This window comes from Magnolia sinica, chromosome 8, assembly GCF_029962835.1.
Source record: "Magnolia sinica isolate HGM2019 chromosome 8, MsV1, whole genome shotgun sequence".
In the NCBI taxonomy this organism is placed as follows: Eukaryota; Viridiplantae; Streptophyta; class Magnoliopsida; order Magnoliales; family Magnoliaceae; genus Magnolia; species Magnolia sinica.
Window position 1 is genome coordinate 31,636,033 of NC_080580.1, and position 12,188 is coordinate 31,648,220.

Here is a 12,188-nt window from a genome sequence, read left to right on the forward strand (position 1 = left end):
TTCTTTCATAAAAACCGCTGGATAAAAGGTTTTGTCTATAGTGGTGATTTTCTCAGGAGGGAACTTCCCGTGAGGTCGAGCTATATGGGCCCCACCATCATGTGTGTCGAACATCAACATTGTGCATTTGATGGGTCCCATTTAAATTATAGGATATCCAAAAAATCAGCTATAGATGGAACTCAAGTGGGTCTTATCATGTAAAATCATGTGAAGACATGCTTAAAACATATAAAAGCACTTAATGGAGCCCACTTGAAACTTGGATGTATCTAAAACTTAGTCTGACCCCTCATCCAACACATATGGGCTGGATTTGTGAACCACATCTCAGTGGCCCCAACAAATGATTATGAATGTTTTAATGGGAGAGTAACCCCTCTCAACTTTTGTATGTGGTGTGGCCCACACAAGTCATGGATTGACTTGATCTTTAAGCCCGAGTAGGGGTCTACACGAACCGAGCTAGCTCGGTTAGCTTACTCAACTCGACTCGAAAAAGCTTGATTCGACTCGGTTCGAAGCTCAGTTCAAGTTGAGTCGAGTTGATTTTTTGAGCTCGAAAATGAGTTCAAGCTGGCCCAGCTTGACTTGACTCGGATCGAACCCAGCTCAAATTGAACTCGGATCAAACCAGTTCGATGACTCGGTTACTTTGATATTGATGTTGCATACCAAGTGTTTGATGAAATGACTCATAGAAGTGTGGTTGGTGGCAAGGAAGGTATGTATATGAAAACAACACTCTTTTTTTTCTTGATTTGTACATTGCTTAGAAGGTGTTTGATAAAATACCCGTAAAACCATGACTGCTATCTCAAATATAGTTAGATTTTAAAGGTGCAGTCCAGATGTTTGTGAAAATGCTTCAAGGGCGAGCTCGACGCGAGCTGGCCTGAGCTACTAACCAAACCGAGCCGAGTTGGCCAGTCAGGCTCGAGGACCGAGCCGAGCCGAGTTCGAAATGAGGTCAGCTAGTGGTTGAGCTGAGGCCAGTTCGACTCGGTTCGACTCGATGTACACCCCTAAGCCCGAGGGCCACCATGGAATGGTGGGCTTGACTGATGGGGTAGATGTTTGACACGCATCACGGTGGGCCTACACAACTCTACCTCATGGGAAATATATATATAAATCGTTCTATGCGGACCTCATGGGAACTTCCCATGAGGTCGAGTTGTGTGGGCCCTACCGTGATGCGTGTCGAACATCAACACCATACATTTGATGGGTCCCCTTTAAATCATGGGATATCCCAAAAATCAGTCGTATACGGAATTCAGGTGGGCCATACCAACTCAGGTCGGCCATACCATCTAAAATCATGTGAAGATGTGCCTAAAACATATAAAGCACTTGGTAGGGCCCACCTAAAATTTAGATGCATCTGAAACTTGGTCTAACCCCTCATCCAAGTGGGACACATATAATGGATGGGCTGAATTTGTGAACCACTCTTTAGTGAGCCCAACAAATGACTATGAATGTCTTAATGGGAGGGTAACCCGTCTCAACTTTTGTATGTGGTGTGACCCACAAAAATCATTCGATTGACTTGATTTTTAAGCCCGAGGCCCACCATGGAATGGTGCATATGAAGTTCCATGGAGCTTGACCGCATAGAACCATTTCCCATATATATATATATATATGGGTCTATAGAGCCCTGTCCAGTAGCGAGGTAGCTACTGGTAGCGTTGGCAGTGTTAGTGTCCATTCAGTGTCCTGAGTTTGAGTCCGCGCAACACGTCTGATCTACTGCACATATCTCATTGACGTTGCCTCACATGACACTCAACCAGCAATAAGCACGCCCCTGTACCCAATGGGAGTTATGCTAATGAAGCGATACCGTAGCGCTTGGAGAACAAAATTATGGTAAAGCCATTTTCCTACTTTATCTTTTTTTTGGGATTGTCGATCTAGTAGGACCAATATGGATGAAAATTTATTCGAGATTCACTTAGATTGGATGATCCTGACCGTTTAAACATGTGCCTTCAAATGGATGGCAGGAAGGAAACACAGTTAAGGGTCAACATTAATTTTTTTTAACAAGTTAAGCACTATAATTCACATGTGAGGAGTCTCATTGTCAAGTTTCTTTTTACTCATCATTTGTAATAATTAGTCACACTACATGCATTAGCTCATCTTAAATGATCAGCCATTCATTGATTGTGACATTATCATGGGGAACCCATCCAATCATTCAATGATCAATTTCTATTGCAATGCTCTCATAAAGTAAATATAAGTGAGCAATATAGGTGACACTCCACTTTATTAATTCCATATCCACGGGGGTTCCCTAATATTCTAACATTAGATATAGGCTTACATGAAGTGATTGGATATGGAGTCTTGCAGTTTTGGATGAGATCTCATCCTATTCTTCTTATTAGACCCCACCGTGACCTGTGTGGAACATCTACCCCATTAGTCAATGCACCATTCCATGGTAGGCTACAGGCTTAAAAATTAAGTGAATCCATGACTTCGGTGGGCCACACCACATACAACAATTGTGAGGGCTTACCCTCCCATTAAAACATTTATAATAATTTATTGGGCCCACAGAGATGTGGTTCACAAATCCATCCCATCCATTATGTGTCCCACTTGGATGAGGGGTTAAACCAAGTTTCAACCGCATCCAAAACTTAGGTGGGCCCCACAAAGTGCTTTTATATGTTTTAGGCATGTCTTCATATGATTTTAGATGGTATGGCCTACTTGAGTTCCGTATACGGGTGATTTTTGGGATATCCCATGACCTAAAGGGTACCCATCAAATGCACGGTGTTGATGTTCCGACAGACATCACGGTGGGGCCCATGTAGCTTGACCTCACGAGAAGTTCCCATGAGGTGGACCTTATAGTACCATTTCCCATATATGTGTGTGCGCGCGCGTGCATACTGTTGAGGGTCAAATATTGCATATTAGATCCCAGTTATTGCCTGATTTTACGTACATGATACTGTTTAACGTCTTATTTTAATAAATTTTTTATTGCAAGGTGAATTTAGGAGACTGGACTGAAAAATGGTACTAAAAGCATGGATTTAATGCTCAAGAGTCACCAAGGCAAGGGACGGACCTTAGAGGACTGAGATCGAATAATTTACACGCCCAAGATCTGAGAAAATCAAGTGATCAACGATAAAAAGGCTTAAAAATCATCTTGAACGTAAGATCACAGGTCCCGCCATCCGTTCAGCTCGAAACTTTATATCTGGTGTGAGAACCCTAAATTAATCGTACACATCAAATTTCAACCATTGGATCTTTGTGAAAGTGACCCAACGGACAGATCAGCCCACAATTCATTGATCTGGGGCCCACCTGATGTCTGGATATGCTTCAATTTTGGTCTCAACCCCTTAAAAAGGATAGCAAAATGAATGGACGGAGTGGATTTTGCATATACATCACAGTGGACCCCACATGTACATTGCGTGTACATAGGGTACACGCGTCGGCTGTGCACTGTACGGTCAGCACGATCAAAGATGAACTGACCCATTTCTCTCTCGCGCGTGCGTCTAGCGGCCGGACGCTGTCCGGTCGGGTTTGGTCAAGGGCCCCACCCATCATTCGGATCAAAGATCTGGACCGTTCATTTGCTCCGGGGGGTAAGGACGACCCTACCAAAGACATCCTTTTGGCCCCATGCACACGTGCACATGTGGATCGATGAAAAACGTAGGATGAATGACGAGTTGATTTAATACAGCTGATCGCACCAAAACTCGACCAAAACCACTCCTTTCCAACTGGTTTTTCGCCAGGAATCTAATAAGCGAGGTGGATTTTCTCGAAAACATCATTGTGGGGCCCACCGAGCATCATAGCACATAAATTTTCGCATCTTATGCACATCTAGTTTTTCCAGACATTGCGGGGTGTTGTGGGCCACTGTTCGTGGTTGAATGGTTGATTCAAACCGTCCAGAACCTTCAGAGGGGGGGTCTTTACCACAACCATGGAGACAAAAAGTGTTTCTTGGACGTCCACCATCCCAAAATTCGATCCAAATGTAGTTGTCTCCGCGTTTTTCGCTGCTTTTACGCACACAGCTGCATAACACCTTCTCCACTGACCTAGCCACTGACTTCCTGGCTTTTATATAAGGGAGAGAGAGAGCTGAAGAGGCATCATCTAGGGCAGCCGTGAAGGCGAGAAGCAAAGGCGAGAGAGAGAGAGAGAGAGAGAGAGAGAGAGCGTGGAGACGACCAAGAGTTTCTTCTTTTTATCTTTTAGTTTTTCTTCATTTATTATTTTTTTAAAAGAGTTTTTAGTTTGATCATGCCTATGATCGGCTAAACCTCTTAGCTAAGGCTAAGAGGTGAAACTTATAACATGATTAGGATGATTGCTTTGCTTTGATTCAGGTTTATTGAACTCTCTTAGATTCTAGTTTGATTATGAAGGAATATTTTTAGTTTTTAATGGTTTGTTGTGACTCAAATTACAATGGATCCGCGATTGCTTTGAATATCTTCTTTTCATGTTTTGAGATTGTAAAATTAGGCAGACTTGTTGTTCACCATCGTCCCTTGGGCATGGTAGGGTGACAGAATCCTTCCTAACTTTCACAATTCTCTTATGATTGGTTGTAAGATTGGTAAATTATTATTGTTTGCCATTGTCTCTTAGGCATGGTTTGGTGACAGAATCAATAACAAATCTTCACCACTCTCATCTATTGATGATTAGATTCATGAGAAGTTCAGAGATCTGACAAATCTCTTCTTTCTAATTAGATGAAGATGGGACTCTGATTCCAGTTGTGTTATTGAATCAAGCATAGATCTCCCCAGTTGCTACAAGTGGATCCTTAACTCCCTAGTTACCGCCTTTGAATTTTACTAGCTTTAGTTTAATATTTTACCATTATTCTCCTATATTCTTCTGATTTAAATTGCATCTTCTTCTAGTTCTAGTTCTGGTTACTTTCAGAATATGTACAAGGTTTAGTCCCTGTGGATTCGACCTCGGTCTTACTGAGATTATTACTATATCGCAACCCTACACTTGGGGTTGTGAACAAGTTTTTGGCCCTGTTGTCGGGGATTGACGATTGTGTTTTTCTAAGATTAGTTAGCACTATCAAAAAAACGATCAAAGGCTACGGACTATGCTAGCTTTTTGTTATGGACTTAGACTGTAGCTAGCTTGCTACGACTTAAAACCGTGGCTAAAAAGTGCCTAAACTATAGCTAAAATCTAACACCTCCACAAGTTTATACAACCTGAGAGAGCCCCATAAGGGACTCTACGAGGCCCATTAAAATGTGTGTGCTCTATCTAATACATCTATCCGTTTTGAAAGAGAATGTTAAGGAAAGAGCACAAAAACGGAAGTAGATCGAACGCTCAAGTGGTCCACATGGTAGGAAATAGTGGAGATTAATACCTACCATTGATTGATGGTGTAGTTCAATTGGGCCTTCGATTTACCTATATGTTGGGGTTATTCCCTATAAAAAAATTACAAAATTAAAGGACGGAGTGGATATATCAATGCATCACAATGGACCCCACAAAGCTCTTGACAAGACCGTCCGTCCAGAACCCTTTAGACATGCGAGTGCGGCGGGGCTACGAAGGACGATGCAATAGATACAGTCCACAGGGCTTTTAGCTACGGTTGAAAACTGTAGCAAAGCCATAGCAGGTAAAAATGCGAAAACCAAGCTGCCTTTTTCTTTTCCCCCTCTCCCCAAACGTTTCATTTCCCTCCACTCCTTGGAAAAAAACCCCATTCCCTCTCACGTCCATCTCTCTCTCTCTCTCTCTCTCTCTCTCTCTCTCTCGATCTCCCTCTCTCCTTCTCTCTCTCTCTCTCTCGATCTCCCACTCCCCTTTTCTCTCACGATCCAGAAGACATCTCGACAGCGATTTCAAAACTTAGTAAGCTTCGAATATGAGCTTTTTTCCTTTCATATTTGTGTATGTGGATCTTTCTAATTACCAAATTATATATATATATATATATATATATATATATATATAATGCATCCTTTTACTTCCCCTACAAACTTAAAATGCTTATATGTGTTGAGATTTATGGGAGAAGCCGAAATGTGGAGTTCTGATTGCCGCTGGTTTGGTAGTTCACATTTGTGAAGGGATATGCGCCGTTATCATTTGTGAAGGATGCGCCCATATTCACTCGTATTGGCCTAAAGCTGAGCCCGTCCAATTTTGGGATGATACAACCTTTTTTAGTAGTGATGCAAAAATCGATTTGTAAATCATGCGGGTTTTAGGGACGATACAACCCTGTTTTAGTAGTGACACAAGAGCATCCTAATGTGAAGGTTGTCTTAACTGTTGGGAAGGCTGGGGGAGAGAAGTGGAAGTTAATGTCTGATGCTGAGAAAGCTCCTTTTGAAGCCAAAGCTGCAAAGAAGAAGGGCGAGTATGAAAAGCTTATTTCAGCCTACAACAAGAAACAAGAACGTATGGCTGATGATGGTGATGAGGAGTCCGATAGGTCGAAATTCAAAGTTCATAATGATGATGAGGAAAGTGAGGAGGAGGAAGATAATGGCCTATGTGGCTTGGGGGAGTAAAATCAATGCAGACCATTGATTCTGAAATGTGTATGATCTTACCTTAGGATAAAAGTGGTTGCCTTTCAAAATGGGAGAGAATGTAGCTCCCAGAGTGTTGCTATATCTCCCTATTAGAATTACCTGTATATTTATACCCATTTTCTGCTTCCCTTATTAAGTTGGTATAATATCATGAGCTCTCACAACACGCCTAAGGCTTTTAACATGAGAGTTTAAGCATTTTTAAAAAAAACATAAATCATGCTGGTTTTAGATGAGGTTGGATTTAGTGTTTGCAGTGCCGATCCTTTTAGTTGATATTGGCTAAGAGTATTGGAATCGTGTGGGCCTGATAATCGATATCATGAAATATTGCATTGTATTGGTGAGATATCGATGCAATCTGATAGTTTGGTGACCTTGCAGTTAAAAAACTTGGTATGGATGAGATAGTTAATACCATACTTGATGAATATACAATAGGCCAATCAGTTTGTTAGATAAGTTTGATTGGTACGAGCACACGTTGACATAATCGACATGGAGCACATAAGCACCCCTTGTGGCCTAACCACTGTCGACAATCGTCGTGCGACACGGATTCGTTGAGTTACCCAATGTGGTAAGACTAACTCAGCCACCAGTACAAGAATTATTACTGATTGCCTGGGCCATATGTAGCCCCAATCTTACTCAGATGCAGTAGGTAAACACATGTGATAATTATATTAGCATTTAACAAACAATCCAAATAAATCCCTCATTTGAACATTTCATCAAACACATTGAACATGTCACCAAGCACTTGCATTTTATCCGTAAATTGTGTAGCGGCAAATATGATTACATGAAAGAGACTATACACATGATTAAGGTAATTGAGAATTCTATCTTAATACACTTAATAAATACAAATCGTCAACATTTTCTTATTCAGACATTTTATCAAACACTTAAGTTACACTTCACCAAATACATAGACTAGATTAGTTATGACATATATTATGACAATTCCTTACACCAAGAAATCATTATGCATACGACAAACATGTATCCTATATCAACAGTCATGGCAAGCACAAATCACAATTTCATATTCATTCAAACATTTCAATAAACACATGGGATGCATCTTGTATTCAACATAGTTCACACACGCATAATATATTGGATACGTCGTATCTAAAACAATATGGTAGCAATCAAGTCAGACATAAATCATTAGCTGACATTGAAAGCTATAACTTAAACGTTTATAGTCTGCACCTTTCATCAGAATACTCGATTCAGATGCAGTTCGAATCCTACGTTCTCGAAAATGGAACGTCGGGCACCTAAACAATGAAATAGGTTAGTTATTTCGTCGATTACTCTATTTGGATCTCTAAATCAAGATTATGGTTAGGTTTTCTTACCCAAATCAAAGCCGAAAATGATTGTGTAACGAAGTGAAAAGGTGATTCAGTGTGTGGAGTAGTGGGAGAGAATCCCAGCAACGATCTCGCAAAGTCTCTCTCCTATCCTTCCTCTTTTCTCTTCTTTTTTGTTTCTTCTCTCTTAGGGTTAAGAGCAAATTCGTATAAGAGAGAGATGGGGTGGTTTAAGGGCTGTATATAGGCCCAGAACTGATGCAAATGGCCCTAGGGCCATGGTATACTTAATTCATATCCAAAGGGCGACTGTTTTTGACAAACAGGGCTCATAGGAAGGCCCACTACTCGCATACATCATAGGGTAAGTTCCTTGATAATGGATCTATGCCAGGATGTGATTTTGGTGTGATCGGATAAGCCGATCGATCGTGGAGGACCTATGTTAGATCAATGGTCGAACTTGCTCGATCGGGGCGACAAGTATATGGATATGTGTAAAAAAATTTCTTTTTCCCATGGGTGAAGTTAGGTCAGAAACTGATGGTCTAGAATCCCCAATTTCTTGCGTGAGTGAAAGGCCCAATTCACTTATCTTTCAATATATTTTCTAAAGATATTTGCGTTTCTAATACACTTCACTCAGAGCTTAAGTTGTGCATTTCTGGATATTATCTGGGCTCGATTCCCATAAAGGTCATCAAGCCAAGTAGGATGGATATAATCCTATAGTTTCGTGGTCATCGGACTCTCAACGTGCGATCTAGGTCCGATACGGGGTTTCAATGTACTCCCGAGAGCGACAGGCTCTTGGGATTTCTCCTAGGTCTTAAGATGACATTGAGTCAGTGATACTCATAGTTTTAAGTTTTCTCATTTGTGAAGATGGTGTTCCCATCTAAATCCACCGATTATTTAGTTTAGTACTTAACTAAATTTCGCCTAAATTATACTACAGGATGCGGTCCTCGTGTAGTTCTATATTTTTTTTGGCACTTTTAGTTAGTATATTATTTTAATTATTTTTTTAGTATTTCATCATCAAGTCTACTTTATTTTCATCAAATTTCATTAAATTTTGTTTCTAGAAAAATTCTAAAAATTTTGGAAGTAGTAGCTATCCGAACTAATAATTTTTGGATAGTTCTCACATCATCTTAGATTTAACTATATTAAAATTTTTATTTTATTTTTATATGAAACTAGACTTATCAAGCTTCAATCTGACTTTTGAATCACCTAAATCAGAGTTATATTGAAGGAGATATGACTTTTTGAAGTCGGCCTGAAAATGCAGAAAATTTTAGTGAGGGTCCACGAAAATTCGGTGCACCGGTGGTGCGCCGCCAATCGGGCGGTGCTGCCGCGGCCGTCTGGTGGTCCTGATGGTGGTTCTGCCACTTAATTTTTGAAATGAGTGTATCTTGCAAACCGGAAAGAAGTATTCAACGTGCAATATATGATTTTGTGGTAGGAGAAGCTAAGCTATCCAAATAACTTAGTTATTTGGTGATATTCCAAAAGGCTAATGGTAAAAAATCTATTTTATTTATATATTTACTATTTATAGTAAATTTTAGTTTAATTATTATTCTTCATCATTTAAACTTCAGGATTTGTGTCTAATATGAAAGTACTTAGAAAAATTTGAAGAATAAGGTGGTGAAATGTGAGATTTTTTAAAGAGATGGGTTGAAAGGGGGATTTGAGACTTTGGGATTGAGTTTTGAGAGATTGGGAAGAGAATGAGGTGATAACTTGAGAGTGAAAAGGGTATAACGGACTAAAAATGGGGTATAAGTGAAGTAGAAATGGCCCTAGGTGAAGCCCCTGGGGCTTCTATGTGATTCATGAGAACAAAGAGGGGTTGCTTCTATAGCTGAACCCTAGTATAAGACTTCAGTATTTAGATTACCCGGATGACTTAGTCCTAGGGTCTTTTAACATCGTTAAGTTCGATCGCTCCCTCCTAAGTCGATAAGGTGTTATGATAGACCCATTGCCCAAGGACGTCTATCTCCAAGTTGACAAAAATCTAGGACGTTACAATCTACCTCCCTTAAAAATAAATTTTTCACTGAAATTGGCTAACGCTTCTATTGACTTCATATTCAATGAGCATATTTGTGGATAAATTGACCTCAGTTATTGTAATTCAGCTCGTACCCATTGCTAGGCCTATTCTTTAGTGATACGATATATGTGTATATATATATATATATATATGAATTTGTTTAATACTTGAACCCTAATTGTTTTCCTTTAATGACTTCATTATTGACATTTTAAGAAAGATTTAGATCCTATTTAGTGACCTAACCTTACGTATAACCTGGATCAATTTCCTTCGATCCTGGGCCAGTGGGTTATTAGCCCACCAAGCTTCCGTTGTGCCTATGAGTGGGTAGATGTGTATACCTACTTAACTTGACTGAATTCATAACTTTTCTACCCCCCTTAAAATTGTTTCTACTCTAAGGGTTCAAGGATTTGTGTATCGATCTGTATGTCAGAACGAGTTGAAATTTGAGACCTATCTTTGATATGAAATGGGAAGCGATCTCTCAATACATTGGTCTTCTTTTCATCGATGATGTGTATTATGGCATTGGTACCTATGGTTATAGAAAGGAGCTAAAAATGATGGGTGTTGTGGTTGATTTCATGGATGGGTGTGAGTTTGTGACAAGATGCCTAATTCTACCGAAGGACTTTTGCCGCGGTCCCGACTTACCTTCTTTAATCATGTCTAGTTTAATACTGTAAGGTAATCTATATATTATTAGTACATAAGGAATTTAGACAAAATAGGTTAATGGGTAGACTATCTTTCTAAGTTCATATGCACAATATGTATGCCAAAATAGTCTGTCATTTGGGACCTAATTCCTAACTGTCTGTTGCCCATTTGAGAAATTTTTGGGCCTAAAAAAAAATATTCCTATTGGATATATGTTCTTAACACTTCTCAAAGGCGAAGTAATAAACTTTTGGTTGTAAGTGATCGGGCCAACATGGAAGGTTGTGTAGTGGGTCTGAGCTGGATACATAGACTTTCTGCCTAGCTATGACAGAAAATTTGTCCTATTAGTTCTTAATCCTAGTTGATCTTGATCTTCTTCTTGATCAAAGCATTGAGTTCATTGGTAACTACCAAGATTGAGAATTTGATTGAAACCGTGAATACTTCGCTTATATATAGTTTCTCTACTCCATGTTCCCGATTGTAATAAGTCCTTAAGAAGACAATTTTAAGGGGTGTGTTGATTTGACCTAACGTTCAATTCGAGGGATATATAAGTTTTCTCTAAGCGTGACTAGTTTCTAAGTAAAAAAAAACCTTCCTAAGAGTTATTAAAGAAGCCTATAAGTATCGAGGGGATGCAACGAAGGAATGAGGTCTCACTCCAACCTATTTAAGCTAACTAACTAAGTTTATCCTTCAATTATCTTAGCATAATCAGTTTTTTACATTCCTTAGTATAACCAATAGCCTAGTGTCAATTTAGGAGTAGCGGTAATCCAATAGTTGTAATCCAAAGTATACGCTCATACGCTAGATGATTTCATACCATTTTTAATATAAGAAATTGTTTTATCGCTTAGGATCAAAAGTTGTCTGATTAGAATTGAGTTGCCCGAACTTGAATTTAACTGTGCTCAAGCACTTCACACATGACCATAGTAGCTAAGGAGGTCCTCGGGTTCATGTTATTAATTTATTGGATTTCCTATACTGTCAGATTTTTTGAAATCTAAGAGTACCTATTTTAGGTCCCAAAACTCTAAATGTCCCAACATTTGATGGTCATTGTCGTTTATATAATCATCATTCCCAAGGTCTTGGTTCTCCTCGAGCTTCTGCTTCAGGTAAGCCTGGTTCTCTTCAATCTTGGCCATGCGGGCTTCTAAGGTGGCCTGGTCATGGTGGTCCTCATGTGCAGTAGGAGGTCCCCTATTTGAGTCTTGAGCCTCCTCTTCTTCTTCCTGCTCCACTTCTCTTTTGTCCACCTCTTCATCACTACCTCCCTCTTCTTCATTGTCTTCTTCTTCTTCTTCAGTTTCTTCTTCTATCTCATCCTCGTACTCATCGATTCAGGCCTGGTGTTGCCTGAGACCTATTCCCATATTGTTTAGTGTAGTTTCATTAATGAAATGGATTGGGGTGAGATTATCCATATGGAGTTTGAAGCCGAAATTTCAAGTGATCTTGCAAATGAGTCAACCGACAGGGAGTGAGGCCTCTCCCTAA

The 12,188-nt window shown here is 39.8% G+C and overlaps 1 pseudogene; it reads left to right on the top strand.

Annotated features, from left to right (window-relative positions):
• LOC131254208 (blue copper protein-like) overlaps window positions 1-6,584 on the top strand; it is a 45,805-nt pseudogene extending 39,221 nt beyond the window's left edge.
• The last annotated feature ends 5,604 nt before the right edge of the window (window positions 6,585-12,188 follow it).